General features: G+C 44.7%; 1 pseudogene across 1 annotated transcript; it reads right to left on the reverse strand.

Moving 5' to 3' along the window:
• Window positions 1-243: 243 nt before the first annotated feature.
• Window positions 244-3,936, reverse strand: LOC100395386 (lithostathine-1-alpha-like; annotated as a pseudogene). Its single transcript, XR_013526334.1, has 6 exons — window positions 3,909-3,936; window positions 3,139-3,208; window positions 2,161-2,279; window positions 1,713-1,854; window positions 888-999; window positions 244-693 (listed from the first exon to the last, which is right to left on the reverse strand). The product of XR_013526334.1 is annotated as a lithostathine-1-alpha-like (transcript).
• Window positions 3,937-22,852: the final 18,916 nt, after the last annotated feature.

Below are 22,852 nucleotides of genomic sequence, written 5' to 3' on the forward strand. Positions count from 1 at the left end.
ATTGTTAGCATTTTTTTTTTTAGCAATAAAGTACTATTTTATTAAATAATGTATATTTATTTTGTAGACATAATGTTATTGCTCATATAATAGACTACAGTATAATATAAACAAAACATTTATATACATTGGGAAGCAAAATATAAGAAAAAAACCTGTGTGACTTGCTTTTCTGTGATATTAGACTTATTTAAGAGGACTGGAACTGAATGCAAAATATCTTTGAGATATGCCAGCATGTGGGTTTTTGGTAACTCTCCCTCTTGTCAACCTTGTCATAAGCAAGGCCAAGTATGTTCTTAAATACTGACTTCTAATATGCATGATACGTGGATAGAGTTTTTAAAAGTGGATAGGCCAGAGCAAGCTTTGTTGTAATCACTCCCATCTCAACCACCCAGGCATCAGCTGTGGAAATAGCAGACACAATAAGATAGCACTATGATGAAAATGTGTTTATTTTCATTACTAGGGTTCCAAAGACTTGGGTGAGTAAAAGTACTAACATTAACAAGGCAAACTCAGCAGAGAAGAGTGTGTCCAGGTTGAGTTGGAGAGATGGTCTGGTTTAATTTTTGACTCTGTCGTAATTGCTGGATCAGTTCTAGACATTTTCCAGCTGCCTCTAGTTTTTGAACTTGCAGACAAAGGAGAACTTGTCTTCACAAGGCACATCCTTCCATCTCTTGAATCCTATAAGTCAATGAGAAGAGTTTGAGATGAGAGAACAGAAAGATTGTGACCCTCCTGGCTTTAGGACTCAGGACAAAAAACAAACATCCATTTCCTGGATGAAGAGCTACCTTTCCTCTATCCCAGTACCAGTCCCATCCTTAGAGCTAAGCAGCAGAGAACAGAAACAGGTGGATGGATTCTCTGCCTCTTACCTGAGCTTGAGGTCAGGCTCACACAGTAGCCAGGATTAGTGCTGCTTGGGGCTCCAATGTCCCAGGATTTGTAGGAGACCAGGGACCCACTGCTCCAGTGCCAGCAGCGGTTCTAGTTGGGCAAGATCCAGAACAGAGGCAGTGGTCACTCAAAAATCAGTAGAATCACTGGGCCTGTGTGTACACTCAGAAACGTGCCCAAACACATGAGAAGAATAAACCTTGTTGTCTTGCTGAATATTGTTTCCTTTCCTCTACTTTTGCTCTCAACTTCTTCTTTCCTGAACTGTCCAAATCACTACCCCTGTTTCACCGAGAAATAAATGTTTCTAATTTGACATAGAGATCCAGAGTAGCTCACTTAAAAAGTGGTTCTTGAATTTTTGTCTTTGAGGCCCACGACCCTCATATCCAGCATAGCATTGGCTGGCCATTAGTTGTTGTTATGTTATTTAGTATAATACCATGTTCCCAAATGCCAGCAGTAGATTCTTTACCATGAGTGAACACTGTATAGTCAGCAATCTAGTCTCTCTTATTATGCTGACAATAACAAAATAGGTAAGAAGTTGGTGCATAAGGATGTTCTGTTGACTGTAGACAGAATGAGTTTATTCATAGATGCCCAGGACACCTAGAAAATTCAGCCTTCCACTTGTATCTCCAAACATCTGCAGTGTACCTTGCTACACAGAACATTATAGGATCTGTAAGCAGACTGATTTCTGGAAAATGATAAAAACTGGTACTTAAGAGACCAGAGCTTGAACCTCATTCTTACTTCTCAAACCTGATCATTAGGAGATAAAGAAGGCTGCAGCCTACCTTTTTGGGGTCATGGAGGCCAATCCAGACATTGAAGTCATCAGTGCCACTCTCCTTAATCAGTGAGGCTACTGATTAAGGTGCCCTCAGACTGGGTGAGCACAGACACCAAGTTGCCCGAATTCATGTTCTGGCAGTAGAGCTGTTGGGGAAGAAAATGGAGCACTCAGTGGAGGAGGAATGTGTGAGGATTATACTGAGTCCTTTAAGGTGATATGTCAGAAAAAGGACACACAGTAATGTCCCTGATGATGCTGTCATCAACCACCAGCATCTTTGTGCTGGGAATGTGCTGAATAATGGGATAAAGTAGATTGGAAAGTTTGGGGCTGATGATCGGGTAGCAAGGGGTTCAGTTTTATGTCATTGCATCCACTGAACACACTGGAGAGTGGCAGCTTCCCCTCCCTTCATGAGCCTCCCTTCCCACGCTGCCCTCCTCACTCACATCTGCATCAACCCAGGTCTCACGGTCTTCATTAAAATAGTAGCAGTAGGAGCGATAGGCATTGGTGCCTTCTGGGCAGCTGATCCGGGCCTGGGGCAACCCTGTCTGGGCCTCTTGGCCTGAAAAAGAAGAGACGATTAAAAGAGGGTCTCAGGGTAAGGTAAAGGCTGGAAGGTGAGGTGGAAGATTCTGAGGTTTCTCTTTTTTTTTAAATTGCATTTTAGGCTTTGGGGTACATGTGAAGAACATGCAAGATTGTTGCATAGGTACACACATGGCAGTGTTATGTGCTGCCTTCCTCCCCATCACCTATAATTGGTATTTCTCCCCATGCTATCTCTCCCCAACTCCCCACTCCCTGCTGTCCCTCCCTTATTTCCCCCCTACAGACCCCAGTGTGTGATGCTCCTATATATAGGAACAGAATACAGTCTATTATGGGATGACTGTTCATTTTTGTTCCTGTATCCTATATGTTCTCTCTTTGGTTTCTTTGATCAGGGTAAAAACACAGAATGGATAGGCTAAAGAAACATGTCTCCAGTTTCCCTTTTATGTCTGGGACTCAGGATCTTCTGCCTTGAAGAACTCAGGCTTCTACTTTTCTCACACAAGCCTCTCCTTGGTTTCCCTGAACACAAGGCTCTCCTCAGTTCTCCACCCCATTAGTGACTCTCTACACACTGACATCCCCAAATCCACCATCATGTATAAATTTAATCAGATAAACTCAGCCAACTGTGGCAGTGGCTTATAAGGGGTTATTTTAAATTCTAGCTCAAACTCCTAAATGGGATGTGGATGTGGATAAATGTGATGAGATCAGCAATAAAGATCACTAAACACCACAAAACAATCCTTAATGGTGATTCTGCGCTCTCTCTCTCTCTCTCTCTCTCTCTCTCAGACCTATAAGCTTGGGGATAGAGTGAAGGCTTCAGGGCTAGACAGGGTTGGTTGGTAGAAAAGAGATCTTACCTTGGCTCAGAGACAGGAACATCAGGCAGGAGATCAGCATGAAGTATGAGCTGGTCTGAGCCATGCTGCTCTGCAATGAATTTCTTGATTAAGAGGCAAATCAACAATCTCACGAGATGGCAACCACCTGGAGCCTGTTTGGGGAGACCACCCTTTACCTGCAACTTTTGTTTTTAATAATAAAAAAAAAGATGTTAAAAAAAAAAAAAAAAAAAGCTTCTTCTCCAATAAAACACCAAATGGCGGATGACGCCGGTGCAGCGGCGGGGGGCGGGTGGGGGGGCGCGGAGGCCCTGGGGGCCCCGGGATGGGGAACCGCGGTGGCTTCCGCGGAGGTTTCGGCAGTGGCATCCGGGGCCGGGGTCGCGGCCGTGGAAGGGGCCGGGGCCGAGGCCGCGGAGCTCGCGGAGGCAAAGCAGAGGATAAGGAATGGATGCCTGTCACCAAGTTGGGCCGCCTGGTCAACAGAGAAGGAGGTTCTGAGAGGTGGAGAGCAAAGCTTCTATTACCTTCCTTAAAACCTCCTCTCAGAATTTCTGAGACCAGGAAGGTCCTCTGAGACATCCAGAGCTTCAGATGTTTCTTTTGAGAGTTTGGGGATTATACAGACTTAGTAATCGAAAAACAACCCTGGATCCCACTGAGGCTTCATTACTGCTAAAATCTCCTGGACAGAGAGATGAGTTTTTAGCAGAAAAACTCATACTGTATTTTCCCCAAGATTTTAGAGTGCATGTCAGAGGTGCCTTCTTCCTGTAATGCCCACTTACCTGTTGGCTGAATCTGAGGTGGCTTCTCAGGCCAAGTAGCTGTAGGAGCTTTATATTAGGATCAGAAAGATAAGAACCACATCATTCAAACAAAAGGGGTGGAGGCAAGGATTGAGTTTCGGGGCCTAGACAGGGCATTGACGGCATTGATTCTGGCACCAGTAGAAGCCTCTTCCTGGCACACACTGGGAGTGGTCACAAGTCAGGTCCCCTTCCAGCAAATACTTTGGCGAGCTATCTAAGTCCAAGATGGACTTTGCTTTTGCTCAGCAGAAAACAACTGAGGGTTCACATGTCCTCTAGCAACCCAGAGGGAGCAGAGAAGAGCAGATTTCCTTCTACTCCCTGTAAATTTGGAGGCTCCTCTTTGGTGTCAGTCATGGCGAAAAGTTGGGAAGGAATTTACTGATTCCAAATAATGTAAAACAATGTGCTGTGGCATTAAGTGGTTCCCCCATGTCTTTTTCGGCTCACAAACTTCTCAAGATGTACCTTAAGAAGTAGATTAAATTTATATTTCTAAATATTTAACATGTCCAGAAAGGTTTGAGCTAACAAAATACAGATATCGTCAATGTGAGAATTGTAGAGAGCTGCTGCCTAAGGAAACTTAAAGAAGCTAGCCATGTGAAGTCAACTGTTTGTTAGTATGAAGTCAATGACGGTGTGATGAAATTGAATACTTACCGGAATCATCATAGAATAGTCATTTTCAATTCAGGGAATAAATGCCAATCGGAATGCAAAATTAGGAAGGAAAAACTAACCTCAATGCTCACAGAAAGAGAGATGAGTATATGAATTGGGACAAATGGATCAACAAAATATAATAAGATATTAAACAGAATTTAAATTGAATAAGGTAGATATCTATATTTCAACTTGGACTAGTAGCAAAACCATAGCATTGAATATAAAATTCAGTTGCAGGAAGTTACAAGCTTTTTCATTAACTTTATGTATGGTTTTAAAAGACAGATTAATACTAAATTTTGTTTATTAATCCTCATACAGTTTAAAAAATAAAAATATGACATATAAGAATATATATTACAATTTTTCATAGTATTTGCTTAACAATTTCTAAGTTTTTTTTTCTCTGTATAAAAACCAATGGTGGGCCTGTTGTGATGGCTCAAGCCTGTAATCCTAGCCCTTTGGAAGGCTGAAGCAAGAAGATCACTTAAGCCCAGGAATTTAAGGCCAGCCTGGGCAACATAGGGAGACCCCATCTCTCTCTCTCTCTCTCTCTCTCGCTATATATATATATATATATATATATACATCTCCAGGTATACATATGCATATGCCTGTAGTCTCCGCTACTTAGGACGCTGAGTTGGGGTATTGTTTGAGCTCGGGATGTTGAGGTTGCAGCGACTTGTGGTTGTGCCACTGCACTGCAGCCTGGGTTATAGAACAGGAAACTGTCTCAAAAAGACAAAAACGAAAACCAATGATATTAAACAAAGATGGCAAATGTTAGCATTGTTTATTCTCACTGTCTGATTCATATGTGTTTTTTAAAATTAATCCAATTTATTTCTGCTTTTACAGAAAGTAGTTATGTCTTTTAAAATGATTACAACCAGAGAATGATTTCTATTTTTCTATAAATATTACCAAAGGATATAATAAGGTAAGAGTCCAGTATACTTGATACCATGACATATTTATCTTGTGAAAATTAAACAAGCAATTATTTTTTTTAATTTAAGACAAAAATACCTCACAGCATCAGATTTTCTTTTCTTTTTTAACTTTTATTTTAAATGATACAAATCCAAGTTTATTACATAGAGAAACTTGTATCATGGGGGTTTGCTGTACAGATCATTTCATCACCCAGGTACTAAGCCTAGTACTCATTAGTTACGTTTACTTACCCCCTTCCTCCTCCCACATTCCACCCTCCAAAAGACCTCAGTGTGTGTTGCTCCCCTTTATTTGTTCCATTGTGCTCATTACTTAGCTCCCACTTATAAGTGAGAATATACAGTATTTGATTTTCTGTTCCTGTGTTTGTTTGCTAAGAGTAATGGCCTCCAGCACCATTCATGTCCCTGCAAAGGACATTATCTCATTCTTTTGTATTCAACACTGAATACTTAGAAACACCTACTCTATCAAGACCCCAGTTATTTAATGTATTTACTTGAGTATATAGTTTTCAGAGAAGTTGTAAGTTCCTTAAATCCACAACAGATGCTGTTTTCCTGTGGATCCCTCCTATTATAACGAGAGCTTTGATTGTGAACTAAGCAGAGGGCAAGGGTACAAGCTCAGAGGCCCTACGGATAGCTCTGACACAAGGAAATTCTGGTATTAGGTTGGGGGGCCTTTTTCCTGGCACACCCTGGGCGTGGTTACAGATAAGGTCCTCTTTCACAAACAGCTTGTCAAACTGGGCATATCAAAGCAGCAACCAGGTGCCCAGTTCCCATGGCCCTCAGCAGCCCATGAAGAAGCAGGGACCTTCCAGGAATGGTGATAATGGGTGTGAAGGGAGGAGCCTGGGGAGGAAGGGCAGGGATTGTGTGAACCTGGAGCAGGCCTATCTGTGGGACAAGTGACAAGGGAGGCAGCAGGACAAGATGTGGAGCATCCTGTTTGGGGCAGTGGGGAAAGGAGGGACACAGTTCATGGCATGCTAACATCATTTACCATGGAGGCTCCTCTCCTGACCAGGTATGTCCCAAAAGAAACCTGAGGAAAGAGAAACTCCCATGGAAGAAGATCAAGGGTTCTGGGGACTGCACCTTACATCTCACTGCCAAGAAGTAATAAATCAACTCTAATGACTCTTTAGGACTGTTGCTAGATACATTGAGGAGAAAAAGGAGGAAGAGCGTGATGATAGTGATGATGCGTTCAACAAGGCACTCAACACTGTTGACTTTCTGCTAAGCACGTAACAGTGATGATTAAAGCTTAAACTGTAATTCTCTGTAATCCCAGCACTTTGGGAGGCCAAGGCGGGTGGATCACGAGGTCAAGAGATTGAGACCATCCTGGTCAACATGGTGAAACCCCGTCTCTACTAAAAATACAAAAAATCAGCTGGGCATGGTGGCGCGTGCCTGTAATTCCAGCTACTCAGGAGGCTGAGGCAGGAGAATTGCCTGAACCCAGGAGGCAGAGGTTGCAGTGAGCCGAGATCGTGCCATTGCACTCCAGCCTGGGTAACAAGAGCGAAACTCCATCTCAAAAAAAAAACAAAAACCTATAATTCTCTATGTACCTTCAAATATACCCTTTCATATAATAGTTTAGAATATTTATATTATTCCATTTGCAAAAACATGTATATTACAATTTTTATGCTCTGAGAAATATTTTTACATGTGTTAAATATATTAACTTTTTAAAAATATCTCTACATATTGGGAGGCTGAGAGGGGTGTATCACAAGATCAAGAGATCAAGACCATCCTGGCCAACATGGTGAAAACTTAATCTCTACTCAAAATACAAAAATTAGCTGGGCATGGTGGTGCACACCTGTAGTTCCAGCTGCTAGGGAGGCGACAGGAGAATCACTTGAACCTGGGGCGGAGGTTGCAGTGAGCCAAGATCACGCCACTGCACTCCAGCCTGGTGACAGAGCAAGACTCTGTCTCAAGGAAAAAAAAAATCCCTACATAGAAGAGAGATACCTTAGTCAGAAAAAAAGCTTATCCACAGAAAGTTGGATTAACTTGCCCAAGGTCACACATTAGCCACAACATGAGGCATAGCCAGAATTCAGACCCAATGTACCTGACACCAGGGTCTATGCTCTTTATTTCTCTGTTCTATTGCCCATTCTGCAGAAGTTCTATAATTCTGACACAACTGGTAAGAATGAAAAGTTTTTGGTAGATGGGATCACATATTGTTCCACTCCCTCCCATAAGGAGACAGGTATTCAGATAATTTTATTGTCTAGTTTAGACACTAAAATTGGATCCCTCCTCTCTAAAGAGAACCACTGTCCAACAGTGATCAAACAAAATCCTGAAATTCCAGTCCACTTCCCAGTCTGTGCTTCCTTCCTCCACTTTGCCCCTCCTTTCCCTGCGGACTCCAGCAGCTATTTTACTTTGTGGTCATTTTGTAAAAGCTTCCCATCCACAGCCTCATCTCCACATGAAAGCTGGAGTTATACCGCATCCTCTGAGTGTCTATAGTCTCTCAATTTCCTTAACCACCATCCCACTTCCTCCATTTATTATGCACTTCACAGAGAAACAGAGTCAAACTCAGTTTTGTGAATACCTTGTCTCTGCATCCTAGTCTCTGGGCCAGTTAACTAATCAACTGAGGTTGCTGACGGGGTTTGACTTATTTTTGTGAGACTTCTAAGGAGGAATTGCTCTGTCAGGGACTGCTACCAACTTTCTATTATAAGCCTATGGACTGGAGGGCAAAATTTGGTTTAGGGAAAGCTCCAACAACTCTGATCCTCGACTTCGGAGTGAATTATCTTTGGGAGGAGTATTGGATTCCTGAACCCTAAAACACGAAAAGCTAAACATATAGCCATGGTCAGAGCCATCATCTGTCGAACAACATTGGACTTTTAAAACACACATTGATATTAGCTTCAGGACTAGCACAAATATGAACTGCCCTAAAATCTGAGAGTTAAAGAATAGAAGTGGAGTTTGGAGCTCAGATTTTATTCCCTCTCATGTGAAAAGATTGTTTCTTCAGAGGAACAATGGCCTACCTCAAAGATGTAGTAAATCCACAAATCTAAACTGAACCCATAATGGATGTCTTGCTATGGAATTAGAAAAAATGTAGAAATAGAAGCCAAATAAACCTTAAAAAAATACCAATATGTTAATTGAGATGACTATTAACCAGAATCCAGATAAATCAAAAAGGAAAACAAAAGCAAGTTATGTGTTTCTTCCAAAACTTTTGTTGAAATTTGATTGCTCTTGCAATACTACTAAGTCATGTTGCCTTAAAGAATTAATTGTGCTATGAGGCCTCTGTTTTCATGGGGGGGATTAATGCCATTATAAAATGGCCCCCTTTATTTCCCTTTCCTTTTCTTGTCACTCAGTCTTTCACCTTGAGATGACACAGTAAGAAGGCCATTGCAAAGTGCAAGCACCGAGATACTGAACTTAGTCTCTAGAGCTGTGAGAAAATCAATTTCTGTCAGTTACAAATTCCCCCATCTCAGGTATTTTGTTCTAGCAGCACAATAAAGACTAAGATATCAATGGGTACCAGAAGTGGTATTCTTACCATAACAAATACCTAAAAATGTGTGTCCGCTTTGGAACTGGGTAATGAACAGAGGTTGGGTGGGTTTGAAAGAAGAGGCTACAAAAGTCTACATTGCCATTAAAGGAGAGCTAAGGGCTCTTCTGATGAGGGCTCAGAAGAAGGAGAGCTAACAGCCAAGCCTACATCATCTCTGAGATTACTTAAGTAAATGTAAACATAATGTTGTTAGCAACATAGACACTAGGAGTAATTCTGGTATGGTCTTAGATGGAAACAAGGAGCATGGTATTGCACGATGGAGGAAGGGCCATCCTTTATATAAAGTGGTAAAGAACTTGGCTGAATTGTCTTTATGTCCCAGCAATTTGTGAAGGCAGAATTTTAGAATCATGAACTAGGGTATTTGTTAAAAGAAACATCTAAGCAGTAACTTGTTGAGGATGCTGCATGGCTCCTCTGACCTAATAATAGAAAGAAGCAACTTAAAGCTTATGGATGCTGGGCTTAATACCTAGGTGATGAGTTGATCTGTGCAACAAATCACAATGGCACATGTTTACCTATATAACAAACCTGCATATACTGCACATGTACCCTGGAACTTAAAATAATAGTTGATGAAAAAAAGAAGACATAATTTATAAAAGATAAACAAAATGTAAGTATTTTTTAAAATCTGAGTTGCTTTGTTTTTAAGAAAGAAAAGACAAGTCAACAAGAGAAAACTGAAAATATAGCCAAGTAACCATTTGATAAAGAGATTAGTACGTATAGAAGAGGCCAACTGCTTCTTCAGCAAGACAATTCATCAAGACAATAAAAGAATGAGCCCAATGGCACCTTGGAGATTACGGGTGCTGCTTCTCCCATCACAGGTCCAGAATGCCAGTATCTAGGGGATAGAATTACACTGAAAGGACCCTGGAAGCCTTTGACACATTGATGCTCAATGCCTAGAGCTACTTCAAGTCCCTGATGCGTACATTCCTGAGCAGCAATTCTTATCATTTCATAAGTGGCTTAAAGGATCTCATATGTGGCTCCAGCCACCACTCCAGAAGGTTCAGGATATAAACTTTGGCAGTGTCTACTGGGTGCTAATTTTGTAGGCTTACCTATTACAGATGTCAAAAGATGCCTCAGAGAGGGCTCATACAGAATTGACACAAGAAAAGGGTCACCACAGAGTTTATCCATGAGGGCAATTTCTAGCAGAACTTTGGGGGATGGGTTGTCACAAAAATGCTAATGTAGATCCAGCAGTGTGAGATGCCACCTGTAGAGGGCTGCATACAAGAGACTCTTGCCTGTGATATCTACTTCCTGGGATACACCCAGGAAAATCAAGGGGGCCCAACCCTCATCCCAATGTGTAGAGAAGATTTGACTTGGAGCCAAAGACAATTATTCTCAAATCTCAGGCCTTTCCTGCATTCTTCTTCTTTCTTTTGCCTTGCCTGCCTTCTTCTCCTTTCTTTTGCCTTGGCTGCCTTCTTCTTCTCTCTTTTGCCTTGGCTGTCTTCTTCTTCTTCTTTTGCCTTGCCTGCCTTCTTCTTCTTTCTTTTGCCTTGGCTGCCTTCTTCTTCTCTTTTGCCTTGCCTGCCTTCTTCTTCTTTCTTTTGCCTTGCCTGCCTTCTTCTTCTCTTTTGCCTTGCCTGCCTTCTTCTTCTTTCTTTTGCCTTTCCTGCCTTCTTCTTCTCTTTTGCCTTGCCTGCCTTCTTCTTCTCTTTTGCCTTGCCTGCCTTCTTCTTCTTTCTTTTGCCTTGGCTGCCTTCTTCTTCTTTCTTTTGCCTTGCCATGCTTCTTCTTCTTTCTTTTGCCTTGCCTGCCTTCTTCTTCTCTCTTTTGCCTTGGCTGTCTTCTTCTTCTTTCTTTTGCCTTGCCTGCCTTCTTCTTCTTTCTTTTGCCTTGCCTGCCTTCTTCTTCTTTCTTTTGCCTTGCCTGCCTTCTTCTTCTTTCTTTTGCCTTGCCTGCCTTCTTCTTCTCTTTTGCCTTGCCTGCCTTCTTCTTCTTTCTTTTGCCTTGCCTGCCTTCTTCTTCTTTCTTTTGCCTTGCCTGCCTTCTTGTTCTGTCTTTTGCCTTGCCTGCCTTCTTCTTCTTTCTTTTGCCTTGCCTGCCTTCTTCTTCTTTCTTTTGCCTTGCCTGCCTTCTTCTTCTTTCTTTTGTCTTGCCTGCCTTCTTCTTCTTTTGCCTTGCCTGCCTTCTTTTTTTGCCTTGCCTGCCTTTTTCTTCTTTTGCCTTGCCTGCCTTCTTCTTTTCTTTTGCCTTGCCTGCCTTCTTCTTCTTCCTTTTTCCTTGCCCGCCTTCTTCTTTTGCCTTGCCGCCCTTTGCTGCCATTTGCCTTGCCGCCTTTCGCCGCCTTTTGTCTTGATGCCTTTTGCCTTGCCGCCTTTTACCTTGCTGCCTTTTGCTTTGCCACCTTGCCTTGCCCTGCCCTGCCGTGCCCCTCCCCGCCCTGTTCCGACCCACCCCGCTGCACCCCACCCTGCCCTGCCCTGCTCTGACCTGCCCTGCCTTGCCTTGCCTTGCCTGGGATTGCCTTGCCTGTGATTGTCTTGCCTGGGATTGCCTTGCCTTGGATTGCCTTGCCTTGCCTGGGATTGCCTTGCCTTGCCTTGCCTTACCTTGCCTTGCCTTACCTTGCCTCGCCTTGCCTTGCCCGCCCTGCCCTGTTTTGTTTTGCCTTGCCTGGATTTTTTTGCCTTTCCTTGCCTTGTCTTTCCTGGAATTGCCTTGCCTTGCCTTGCCTTGCATTAACTTTCCTGAAATTACCTTGCCTTGCCTTACCTGCAATTGCCTTGCCTCGAATTTCCTTTGCCTGCTTTGTCTTGCCTTGCCTTGCCTGAAATTGCCTTTCCTGTGATTGCTTTGCATGGGATTGCATTGCCTTGCCTTGCCTTGCCTTACTTTGCCTTGCCTTGCATTGCCTGGAATTGTCTTGCCTGGAATAGCCTTGCCTTGTCTTGCCTGGAATTGCCTTGCCTTACCTTGCCTTGCTTGGAGTTACCTTCCCTTGAATTACCTTGCCTTGTCTTACCTCCAATTGCCTTGCCTCAAATTTTCTTTCCCTGCCTTGTCTTGCCTTGCCTTGCCTGAGATTGCCTTTCCTATAATTGCCTTGCCTGTGATTGCATTGCCTCACCTGGGATTGGATTGCATTGCATTGCCTTGCCTTGCCTTGCCTTGCCTTGCCTGGCATTGCCTTCTCTTGCCTTGCCTTGCATTGCCTAGAATTGTCTTGCCTCAAATTGACTTGCCTGGAATTGCCTTGCTTTGCCTTACCTGGAATTGGCTTGCCTGGAATTGCCTTGCATTGCCTTGCTTTTCCTTGCCTGGAATTGCCCTGCCTTGACTTTACTGGAATAGCCTTGCCTGGAATTGTCTTGTCTTGCCTTGCCATGACTGAAATTGCCTCATTTCAAATTGCCTTGCCTTGACTTTCCTCACCTGGAATTGTCTTGCCTTGCATTCTTTTGCCTTGCCCTGGATTGCCTTCCCTGGAATTGTCTTGCTTTGTCTGAATTTGAGTTGCCTCGATTGGACTTGCCTTGCCTTTTGCCTTTTGCCTTTTGCCTTTTGTCTTTTGCCTTTTTTGCCTTTTGCCTTTTGCCTTGCCTTGCCTTACCTTTCCCTGCCCTTCCTTGCCCTGCCCTTCCCTGCCTTGCCTTGTCATGCCTTGCCTGGAAATTTTAGCCTTTCCTTTCCTTGCATTGCCTGGAATAGCCTTGCCTTGTCTTGCCTGGAATTGCCTTGCCTTGCCTTGCCTGGAATTGCCTTGCCTTGCCTTGCTTGGAGTTACCTTCCATGGAATTACCTTGCCTTGTTTAACCTACAATTGCCTAGCATCTAATTTTCTTTCCATGCCTTGTCTTGCCTTGCCTTGCCTGAAATTGCCTTTCCTGTGATTGCCTTGCCTGGGATTGCATTGCCTTGCCTTGCCTTGCCTTGCCTTGCCAGGAATATTTTGCCTTTCCTTGACTTGCATTGCCTGGATTTGCCTTTCCTGGAATAGCCTTGCCTTGTCTTGCCTGGAATTTTCTTGCCTGGAATTGCCTTGCCTTGCCTTGCCTGGAGTTACCTTCCCTGGAATTACCTTGCCTTGCCTTACCTGCAATTGCCTTGCATCGAATTTCCTTTCCCTGCTTTGTCTTGCCTTGCCTTTCCTGAAATTGCCTTTCCTGTAATTGCCTTGCCTGGGATTGCATTTCCTTGCCTGGGATTGCATTGCTGTCTCTTGTCTTGCCTTGCCTGGCATTGCCTTCTCTTCCCTTGCCTTGCCTTGCATTGCATTGCCTAGAATTGCCTTGCCTTGAATTGACTTGCCTGGAATTGCCTTGCCTTGCCTTACCTGGAATTGGCTTGCCTGGAATTGCCTTGTATTGCCTTGCTTTTCCTTGCCTGGAATTGACATGCCTTAATTTTCCTTGTCTTGCCTTGCCATGACTGAAATTGCCTCATTTCAAATTGCCTTGCTTTGACTTTTCTCACCTGGAATTGTCTTGCCTTGCATTGCCTTCCCTTGCCTTAAATTGCCTTCCCTGGAATTGCCTTGCCTTGCCTGAAATTGAGTTGCCTGGATTGGACTTGCCTTGCCTTGCCTAGATTTTTTTTGCCTTTTTTTGCCTTGCATTGCCTAGAATTGCTTTGCCTGGAATACCCTTGCCTTGTCTTGCCTGGAATTGCCTTGCCTTGCCTTGCCTTGCTTGGAGTTACCTTCCCTGGAATTAACTTGCCTTATTTTACCTGCAATTGCCTTGCCTTGAATTTCCTTTCCCTGCCTTGTCTTGCCTTGCCTTGCCTGAAATTGCCTTTCCTGTAATTGCCTTTCCTGGGATTGCATTGCCTTGCCTGGGATTGCATTGCTGTCTCTTGCCTTGCCTTGCCTTGCCTGGCATTGCCTGGAATTGCCTTGCCTGGAATAGCCTTGCCTTGCCTTGCCTGGGATAGCCTGGCCTAGAATTTGCCTGGTATAGCCTGACACCAACTTTCTTTTGGTGGGGGGGCTCAAGGCTAAAGCGGCTGGATCTGAATACGGACGAGCCCGCTTCAAGCCATGGGTTCCCTGCTGCTGTCCGTGAAGGACCGCAGGTTTGGGCTGAGTGATGGCTGCAGCGGTCACGGCAACTTTTGGTAGTGAGGTGGGACCACTGATCATCAGTCTGGCCACGGTGGTAATGAGAGAGTCAGAAGATGGCTTAGAATGGGTCCCAGCCAGGCCTGCAGCCCAGGTCAACTTTCTTTTGGTGGGGTGGCTCAAGGCTAAAGCAGCTGGATCTGAATACGGATGAGCCTGCTTCAAGCCATGGGTTCCCTGCTGCTGTCCATGAAGGACCACAGGTTTGGGCTGGGTGGTGGCTGCAACAGTCACGGCAACTTTTGGTAGTGAGGTGGGACCACTGATTGTTAGTCTGGCCTGGGTGGTGATGAGAGAGGCAGAAGATGGGTTAGAAAGTGTCCCAGCCAGGCTCCAGGTGAAAGTGGTGGGTACAGAAACCCCTGCCGCTGAGGGCGCTGTGGTGCCCTGGGCTGGCTGTGTTGGAGCAGAAGATGAGGCCTGGGTTGCAGCTGAAGCAGCTGGATGGGAAGATGGATGAGGCTGCTTCAAGTTGTGGGTTCCCTGCTGCTGTCCATGAAGGACCACAGGTTTGGGCTGGGTGATGGCTGTAGCGATAGTGTCAAGTTTCTCTATTACGGTGAAATAATTGACCCTCTGTCTGGCCAGGGTGGTGGTGTGAGAGGCAGAAGATGGCTTAGAAAGGGTCCCAGCCAGGCTCCAGGTGGAAGTGGTGGGTAAGGAAACCCCTGCAGCTGAGGGTGCTGTGGTTCCCTCCGCTGGCTGTGCTGGAGCAGAAGATGAGGCCTGGGCTGCACCTGAAGCAGCTGGACAGAAATATGGATGAAACTGCTTCAAGGAGCGGGTTCCCTGCTGCTGTCCATGAAGGACCACAGGTTTGTGCTGGGTAATGGCTGCAGCAATAGCATCAAGTTTCTGTAGTACAGTGAAATCACTCACCCTCTGTCTGGCCAGGGTGGTGGTGGGAGAGGCAGAAGAGGGGTCAGGAAGGCTCCCAGCCAGGTCTGCAGCCCAGGTCGACTTTCTTTTGGTGCGGGGGCTCAAGGTGGAAGTGGTGGGTAAGGAAGCCCCTGCAGCTAAGTGTGTTGTGGTGCCTTGGTCTGGCTGTGTTGGAGCAGACAATGAGGCCTGGGCTGAGTCCCGGGAATGTGCAGAGGTGGCAGGAAGGGTGTCTGAGGAGGATAACAGGGGACCTGCTGACCTGCGGTTCCTCTTAGACACAGGAGGTCTAAAGGGGGACCCTGCAGCAGATGCTTGGAGGGCCACGGGGTCCAGGCCATCTTGGGACTTGCATCTCTCCTGCTGTGCCTCTGTGCTGGATGCATTAGAGACAGCAGGCAGAGAAGACGTCCCTGTTACCAGTCCCAAAGCATGGGACAAGAGTGAGGCTCTGCACTCCCAGAGGGACTTTTCCTCACCCTGCAGTGCACTATTAAGGCACATGATTTCGGCTTTATCTCCAGGTCCAGGTCTTCAGCGGTGACCTGGAACCCCAGCTGTAAGGGAGATGGCAGCCTCAGAGGCTACCCTCGCCTGCATCGCAGCAGAGGGTACTTTCATCTATGAGGCCTAGAGGCCTGAGATGTCGGGGAGCCACTCCTGGGGGCCAGTTTCTCCCCAGGTGCTGAATCTGCTGCCTTTTCACACTGGGCCTGACCCTGAGAGACAGCCTGAGGGCTGACCTCAGTCACTGCCTTTGAAGAAGTGAGGGGCAGCTGGCAGTCGGATGAGGCTGGCCCCTTCCCCCTCTTTACCCACGGGAAGTCTCCTGCGGAGCTGGAGGAGCTGGAGATGGAGTTGCGGCAGTAGCTCATCCCGGAGGGCTGGGATTTCTTTTCAGATGGCATTTTTGACCTCTGGGTATGGAGGTCTCTCTGCAGGGGCCCGGGCCTGGGTACGAAGGGAGAGAGGCCTCCACTGTCCCGCAGGGGTCTAAATGCAGACCCTGCATCCCTGGTGCCCTCAGGGCCCCCTTTCTGATCATCGGGCTTTTCTTGGACTCTGGGGTTTTTTTTACCTGCTTAGGCATCCCTGCCTCACTCCCCATGAGGGCCCTCTACATGATCTCTGGATGGGAGTGTAGGGTAGAGCTGGGTGTTCTGGGCCGCAAAAAGGCGATTACCTCCTCCAGGGCCTCTCTGAGAGTCCTTAGGGCACTGGCTTGCTGTGGTACCTGGGCCTCAAATTGAAAGCAGGATCGCCCTACAGAAGACAGGGCTTGAAGAATAAATCCTTGGAGTTGTTTTGACACCAGGCTGATTACAAGTGTCTGGGTAGGAAGGCTTGCCACTCCGTCCAGGGGCAGGAGCAACGGAGATCCCGCAAGCCAATGAAGTGAGGGATGCGGGCAGCAAGCTCAAGGAAACTGAGTCCTACTGCTGGGTCCTCGGCCCCGGGAAGGGACCGGGACAGGGATAAAGGGCACAGAGTGCCCAGGTAACCGCTGCTGGGCGCAGTGGCTATTTTCGGATCGTTGAACTCTTGACAGCTGGACTCTGAGCGTCCTGCGAGCAATGGCGGCGAGGGATGGAGCGCGGTAGAAGGGGCGCCTGATAGGTACTGGAAGGAGAGGAACGCGCACAAAGGACGCCAGACGTTAACGGTTTGGCCGGCAAGGTTTGCGCACAAGGCACCTGATGGCAATGGAAGGGACGGCGCGCGCGCGCGGTGTACCGTAGGGAGAGGTGCGCGCACTAAGGACCTGGGACCTTAACGGATCGGCGCGGCAAGGTAGGCGCACAAGGCAGCTACTGACAACCGTGGGATTGGGGGGCGGGGTAGGGAGCGGCGCGCGCGCTAGGTACTGGAGGGAGAGGCAAGCACAAAGGGCTCGGATTCTTAATGGATTGGCGTGAAAAGGCGCGCGCACCAGGCCAGGATTATCAGTCTACGGTTATTAGTATCTCTAAGCTTTTGCTCATGCTATCGTCTCCCTTCCTGGAAAACCCTCCCCACCTCAAGGGTTACTTCCTCCAAGAAGCATTCCTGGTGGTCTTCCGGCTGCCGGCCTCCTAGGCACCGCTGCCGCCACTGCCGGGACCCAAGACCTCTGCAGCACTACGGACAGCGCTCACTCGCTCATTCACAGCCGGCGCCTCTGCCGGCATCGTTTCAGAACCATGGACAGCTCCTGGCGCAACCCCAGCCGGGCCCTGGCGGCAGGGCTCACACACCCCAGGCGCTCCATCAGCACCTGGGCACACTTGGGGCCAAGGCCAACAATACAAAACATTGGCCGGGTGTGGTGTCCCGCACTTGTAGTCTGAGATATCTGGTCGACTGTGCGCCCCTCTCCTCCCGCCTCGGCTCTCCCCTGACCCCCATTGCCAGCAGGTGCCTTTTGCGCATACCTTGCCGCACCAATCCCTTAACGTCCCGGGTACTTTGTGAGCGCGCCTCTGTCTCCAGTACCTATTTTGCGCGCCCGGCCCTGGACCCCCCTTTTCCCGTCCTTGCCAGCAAGTGCCTTGTGCGCGTGCCTTGCCACGCCAATCCATTAAGATTCCGAGCCCTTTGTGCTAGCCTCTCCCTCCAGTACCTGGCGCTGGAGCCGCTCCCTACCCCGCCCCCAATCCCACGGTTGTCAGTAGCTGCCTCGTGCGCCTACCTTGCGCGCCGATCAGTTAAGGTCCCAGGTCCTTAGTGCGCGCGCCTCTCCCTACAGTACACCGTGCGCGCGCACCGCCCCTTCCATTGCTATCAGGTGCCTTGTGCGGGAACCTTGCCGGCCAAACCGTTAACGTCTGGCGTCCTTTGTGCGCGCTCCTCTCCTTCCAGTACCTATCAGGCGCCCCTTCTACCCCGCTCCCTCCCCTGCCGCCATTGCTCGCAGGTGCCTCGTGTGCATATTTTGCCCCCTACTCCGTATTGTCAGCGGGTGTCTGGCGCGCATACCTTGTCACGGGGATCCCGTAAGGTTGCCCTTCCTGCGCTGATCTGTCACTCGGGCCCGTCTTTGCACTCGCCCCACTAGCTCAGATTTGAATGACGAGTTTCCTGGCAGCAGGAAGTAATAAGGAAAGGATTTTCTATTTATAATAAATGGTGTTGGGAACACTGACTAGTCATATGCAGAAAACTGAAACTGGACCCCTTCCTTTCACATTATACAAAAATTTACTGAAGATGGATTAAAGACTTAAACATAAGATTTAAAAACATATAAACCCTAGAAGGAAACCTAGGCAGTACTGTTCAGGACATAGGCATGGGCAAAGACTTCATGACTACAACACCAAAAGCAATTGCAACAAAAGCCAAAACTGACAAATGGGATCTACTTAAACTAAAGAGCTTCTGCACAGCAAAAGAAACTCTCATTAGAGTGAACAGGCAACCCACAGAATGGGAGAACATTTTTGTAATCTACCCATCTGACAAAGGCTAATATCCAGAATTTACAAGAAACTTCAGGAAATCTACTTAAAAAAAAAAAAAAATTGGATCTATCCAAGATGGCCGACCACTAACAGCTCAGGATTGTAGCTCCCAGTGAAAGCTCAGAGAACGAGACGAGGCCACATCTTTAGACAAATTTTCATCACTCACCGATCAGCCGATTCCCAGTGGAGGAGCCCCACGGGTCGCCAGCGCGACTCTTGCCGCCGCAGCGGTTTTGCCGGTGTCACGCAGAGCCAACGGGACTGCTTCCCCTACTGACCAGAGTTTGGAGCTCCAGGAAGTCAGAGCCGCTTGTTGAGGACTCAAGAGGGAAGCCAGACCAGAGATCCCCGGGCAGAAGAGCACCATCACTCTTATCGCTGCTATTTAGGCCGCCACAGTGGGTTGCTCGGATCCCAGCACTGGGAATCAATAAGTCAGATGTCGACTCAGAAACCTAATTAGAAAGGCGGTTCATCTACAATGAAGGGAAAAAAACAGCCTAAGAAGGCCGAGTATACTCAAAATCAGAACCCATCAGCAACGGAACAAGCCCTGATGGAAAAGGACTCATCAGCAACCGAACAAGCCCTGATGGAAAAGGACTCATCAGCAACGGAACAAGCCCTGATGGAAAAGGACTCATCAGCAACCGAACAAGCCCTGATGGAAAAGGACTCATCAGCAGCAGAACAAGCCCTGATGGAAAAGGACTGTGTTCCATTATCTGAAGTAGGCTTTAAAAGGTGAATGATAAGAAACTTCTGGGAGTTAAAGGAACTTGTTCTAACCCAATGTAAAGAAACTAAGAACTTGGAAAAAAGGTTCGATGAAATGTTGAAAAAAATAGACAACATAGAGAGGAATACAAATGAACTTATGGAGTTGAAAAATACAACACGAGAACTTAGAGAAATATGTACAAGCTTAAACAGCCGAATGGATCAAGCAGAAGAAAGGGTATCAGAGGTTGAAGACCAACTTAATGAAACAAAACGACAAGACAAGAATAGAGAAAAAAGGATAAAAAGGAATGAGCAAAGTCTCCAAGCAATATGGGACTATGTGAAAAGACCTAATATACGCTTGATTGGTGTACCTGAATGTGACGGAGAGAATGAATTCAAGCTGGAAAATACTTTCCAGGACATTATCCAGGAAAATTTTCCTAATTTAGCAAAGCAGGACACTATTCAACCCCAGGCAATACAGAGAACACCACAAAGATATTCCTCAAGAAGACCAACCCCAAGGCACATAATTGTTAGATTCACCAAGATCGAAACGAAGGAGAAAATATTAAGGGCAGCCAAAGAGAAAGATCAAGTTACCCATAAAGGTAAGCCTATTAGGCTTACAGCAGATCTCTCAACGGAAACCCTACAAGCTAGAAGAGAGTGGGGGCCAATATTCAATATACTTAATCAACAGAACTTGCAGCCCAGAATTTCATATCCTGCCAATTTAAGCTTTACATTTGAAGGAAAAATAAAATCTTTTAGGAACAAGCAAGTACTCAGAGATTTTATTACCACCAGGCCTGCTTTACAAGAACTTCTAAAAGAAGCATTATACACAGAAAGGAACAACCAGTATGACCCTTTCTAAAAATACACCAAAAAGTAAAGAGCATTAACATAAAGAAGAATTTTTATCAATGAAAGGACAAAATAGCCAGTTAATATCAAATGGCAGTAACCCTAAATTTAAATCGACCAAATCTCCCAATCAAAAGATACAGACAAAATCTAATGGTATATCCAAAGATATACATAGACTCAAAATAAAGGGTTGGAAAAAAAAAAAAAAAAACGTACCAACCAAATGGAGAGCAAAAATAAATAAATAAAAAGCAGGAGTTGCAATTTTCACATTTGACAAAATAGATTTCAAAGCTACAAGGATACAAGGGTAAAAGGATTAATGTAATAATAAGAGATCTTAACACCCAGATACATAAGACCCATAATGAGATTTAGATTCAATGAGACAGAAAATTGATAACGATATCTGGGACTGGAACTAAGATCCAGAACAAATAAACTCAATAGAGCTCTCCATTTTAAACACACAAAATATACATTATCCACAAAATCTAATGATATATCTAAAGATATACAAAGACTCAAAACAAGGGGATGGAAAAAAACTCACCAACCAAATGGAGAGCAAAAATAAATAAATAAAAAGAAGGAGTTGCAATTCTCACACTTAATAAAATAGATTTCAAAGCTACAAGGATGCAAGGGTAAAAGGATTAATGTAACAATAAGAGATCTTAACACCCAGATACATAAGACACATAATGAGATTTAGATTCAATGAGACAACAAATTGATAATGATATCCAGGACTTGAACTCAGAGCCAGAACAGATAAACACAATAGAGGTCTCCATTTTAAACACATAAAATATGCATTAACCACTTTAAACACTCAAAATATTGATCGGCCATTATTGAAACCCATTTTAGGAATGAAGTAATATTCCTTTTTTCCTTTTTTTCTTTTTTTCCCCTTCTTTTTCTCTTTTTCCCTCAAAAAAAAAAAAAAAAGGTAAACAACATGGATTAAAGAGTTAAATGTAAAACTATGTAAAAACACTGAAAGATAACCTAGGAAATGCTATCTTGGATATAGGAGCTTGCAAAGATTTCATGATGACGATTCCGAAAGCAATAGCAACAAAAACAAAAATTGGGATATGGGATCTAATTAAACAAAAGAAATTATCAACAGAGTAAACATACAGAATGGGAGAAAACATTTGCTAATTATGCATCTGACATAGTTTGGTCAGATATACAGAATCTACAAAAATCTTAAATTAGCAAGCAAAACCTGAATAACTGCATTAAAAAGTATGCAAAGGACATAAATGGACATGTTTCAAAAGAAGACACACACATAGCCAAGAAGCATATAAAAACGTTCAAAATCATTAATCATCAGATATATGAAAATTAAAACCACAGTGAGATGCCATCTCACACCAGTCAGACTGGCTGTTATTAAAAAGTCAAAAAATAACAGATGCTAGCAAGGTTGCAGAGAAAAGGTTATGTTTACACAGCTAGCAGGAATGCAAATTAGTTCAGCCACTGTGGAAAGCAGTTTGAAGATTTATCAAATGACTTAAAACAGAACTACTATTAGACCCAGCACCTCCATTATGGGTCATATGCCAAAAGGAATATAAATCATTCTACCATAAAGATTCATGCATATGTATGTCCACTGCAGTGCTATTCACACAGCAAAGACGTGGAATCAACTTAAATGCCCATCAACAGTAGACTAAATAAAGTAAATGTGGAAGTAAATGTGATCATACACACAATGGAATACTACATGGCCATAAAAACAATAAAATAATGTTGCTTGCAGCAACATGTATAAAGCTGGAGGTCATTATCCTAAGCAAACTAACACAGGAACAGAAAACCAATAAATGGTAAAATACTGCATGTTATCACTTGTAAGTGAGAGCTGAACTTTGAATACATATGGGCACAAAGAAGAAAAAAAGAGACATTGTGAACTACTTGAGGTTGAAGGGGGAAAAGAAAGAAAATAATGAAAAAGTACCTATCAGATGCTATGCTTATTACCTGGATGACAAAATAATCTATATACCAAACCACTGTGACATATAATTTACTTATGTAACAAACCTGCACATGCACCTTCACGTGAACCTGAAATAAAAGTTTTTTTAAAAAAAGAAAAAATATCATGAAAAACTTCCCATAAGTGGTGAGAAAAAGAAACATCTAGATCCATGAAGTACAAAAAAACTCTAAATAGATTAAATATAAAGACATTAACGGAAACACAGTATAATCAAATTTCCAAAAGTCAGAGACAAAAAATAATTTTGAAAGTAGTGAAAGAAACATATGTCATGTGCAAGGGAATGTCTGTAAGATTATCAGTTGATTTTTCAGAAGTTACCTTTCAGGGCAGGAGAGAGTGGGATATTCAATGTCCTCAATAAAATCATTCAATGTACTCAATGAAAAAACAAAAAAAACAAAACGCTGCAAACAAAGAATACTCTACCTGACAATTCTATCCTTCAGACAATGAAAAGAGGAATTTTACCAGACAAACAAAAGTTGAGAGAGTTCATTAACACTAGACCTTCTTTATGAAGAAGGCTAAAATAATTTCTTCAATACAAATGATAAAAATGCTAGCTGATGTCATAAAAACACATGAAAGTACAAAGTATAAATAGACTACATTAAGTACATAGTAAAAT

The sequence above is a fragment of the Callithrix jacchus genome, chromosome 14 (assembly GCF_049354715.1).
Source record: "Callithrix jacchus isolate 240 chromosome 14, calJac240_pri, whole genome shotgun sequence".
NCBI classification, from domain to species: domain Eukaryota; kingdom Metazoa; phylum Chordata; class Mammalia; order Primates; family Cebidae; genus Callithrix; species Callithrix jacchus.